The following is a 2,665-nucleotide window of genomic DNA, read 5'->3' on the forward strand; positions in this document are numbered from 1 at the left end:
ATATATATATATATATATATACACACATACATATATATATATATATATATACATACATACATACATATGATCGTGGTCTCTCACCTGTCGGGGGATGTACTTTCCGTTCTCTCGGAGGATGCGGCTGCGTAGGAGAACCTGACTGAAGAGAAACAACAACACGACCTCAGATCAGTTCAGAACCAGATCGTTCTGCAGCATCACTACAACAGTGACGACACGTCTACATGAACTCATTAGTCTGAATATATCATCTTCAGATGAAAACATCTTCAGAGCCACTGGACTTCGTCTCACCTGTCAGAGACCTGCTCCAGGTCGACCTTCTTGTCGCTGTGCAGCAGCTGGGTGACGTAGTGACGGATGATCCCCACGAAGAAGGTGACGAAGACGATGGGTAGCACCACCCACATCCGAATGCTGGAGTCCAGCAGGAGCTCTGGGTCGGCCATCGCTCTCTGTTCAACCAGCCAGCCGGAGGAAGTCGCTCTGGAAGAGGAAAAGAACTGTGTTTACATACTTCACCCTCTGAACTCCACAGATACAGATTATTGGAGCCAGAATCTGTAAACACATGGTGTGTTCAAGGACTTAAATAATGATATTTATGATATAATGCAGTACTAGAGTAGTACTATACTACTATCTAAATCTGGCTCCACACTGAAAAACAACAACATTAAACTGCCCTTATATGTTTTAAAAAGTGATGAAAACAGAATAACATGCTTTATAATAATATTAATGTAAAAAGGTTTATTCTGCATTAGAAGTACTTTTACTTTTTATACTTAAAGTAGATTTTACTAATTGTACTTTTGTAAAGATTTGTTTTATGAAAAAAATGAATGATGCTCAACTTAATGATAGTAAACCTATAATAAAAAAGCCTAAAAATAATAATAAAATAAATAAAAACATTATATATTAATAAAATTATTTTAAGAAATAGAATGATGATTTAATAATGAAAGATGAATACAAGCAGTGAATTACACATTAAATGATGCTCAATTTATTTTCATATACGAGATATTAATATTATTAAACCTAGTAATAAAAGTAACATTTAAAAATAATAATAAATTCAATAAAAACACATAAAATAGCTAGATAAAATAAAATAAAAAAATAAAATAAAAAAATGTTTTAAATAAATACAATGAATTAATTAAAATCATGGAAGAGAAATACAACGAGTTGATTTTACTGTTTTACATTTTGAAAGCAGGACTTTTAATTTAATTGAGTATTGTTAGACTGCAGTATTTCTACTTTTACTTCAGTACCGAGTACTTCTTACACAACTGCAAATAAACGTAACGTTATTCTTCCATAAGATACAGTTAAAGTTAATAATCAACAGTTACACGATGTTATATCTGAGCAGATGTAACGTTAAACACTGAGACTCAGTGACACATTAACAGACCTGTTGTAACGGCTAACAGCTAACGGCTAACTAAACAAAACAACCGGACACTACTGAAGCTCTCGTCGTTGCCTTTAACGGACCAAACTGAAGCTAAGCTAGCTAGCTAGCTAGCTAGCTCGCTACTGACACCTGCGCACTCCTTACTAACCACCAGCCAGCTAACAGCTATCGTTAGCATCAGACGCCGTTTCTCCGTAGAGAAAGTTAGCTAAGCTAAAGACTCGGTTGGCGTACCGGTCACTCTTTAACCTTTCAATTACCGGATCTACAAACCGTTTGTCTCGGTGTCAGTTTGTTTTTTTAAATCGTTAACGGACACATTTGTTGCTGATAATATCTCGAATTAATTTATATGTTTAAAATCAACGTTAACTCACCACATTTAGGAACTTTTGCTGCTGCAACAGACACGTTCCGCAGTGTTTCGAAAACTCGACGAAGCACTTCCGGTTCGACCGGAAACACTGAACATGTGATTCGTAGCGTTAAAGAAATAAAATAAAATAATAATTATATAAAATTAATTTTGCAAAATTTTTGTATGCAAAAAATGCAGTGGTTTATCGTCACAAATACGCATAGATATATACAAAAATAAAATATAGTGAGTGAATAAAAACATCAAGTATTAAGATAATTTACTTATTACAAGTACTAATACCACACTGTAAAAATACGTCATTACTATTACATGCCCTGCTTTCGAAAAAAATACTTAAAGGTAATATCAACTAAATGAAGTTAAAGTAAAAATATTTATGAATCAGTTCAACTTTTTACTATTATTCACCATTTACCTCTGAGAAATAGTGGAGGAGCAGTATAAAGTGTCATATAATCGTAATACTGAAGTACAAGTACCCCAAATGCGTACATAAGTACACTACTTGTGAAGATGGACTGTTTCATATCATACATTCATCTCACCTTTTAAATTTAGGGGCCCTAAAGAGTCTCTAATGGGGTTCGGATGGTTTCAGGTGTGAAACAGTGACACCTGCTGGTCTCCTGAGGAACTGACTGTGATGACTGCAGAAGCAGAACATTATGCTGAATTCATATTTTAATAGAAATAAACATCTTCCAAAAATTCTACAGAATTAGAAAGAGAATAAGACGCGCAGCATAAAAATAAAAGTGTGACAAACAACTTTGGTTTGTTTTGTTTTTCCTGGAAGAAATGAAAAAACAAAAAACATCTCCTCCCAAATAAGAAAAAAAGGTGTATTT

The 2,665-nt window shown here is 34.0% G+C and overlaps 1 long non-coding RNA gene across 1 annotated transcript; it reads right to left on the reverse strand.

The window, feature by feature from the left end:
- Window positions 1–76: 76 nt before the first annotated feature.
- On the reverse strand, window positions 77–1,886 carry LOC116377710 (uncharacterized). Its single transcript, XR_004212231.1, has 3 exons — window positions 1,813–1,886; window positions 298–489; window positions 77–142 (listed from the first exon to the last, which is right to left on the reverse strand). It is a non-coding gene; the product is annotated as an uncharacterized LOC116377710 (long non-coding RNA).
- Between the last annotated feature and the right edge of the window lie 779 nt (window positions 1,887–2,665).

Source organism: Anarrhichthys ocellatus, unplaced genomic scaffold, assembly GCF_004355925.1.
Source record: "Anarrhichthys ocellatus isolate YVR2014 unplaced genomic scaffold, GSC_Weel_1.0 scaffold1590, whole genome shotgun sequence".
Taxonomy (NCBI): domain Eukaryota; kingdom Metazoa; phylum Chordata; class Actinopteri; order Perciformes; family Anarhichadidae; genus Anarrhichthys; species Anarrhichthys ocellatus.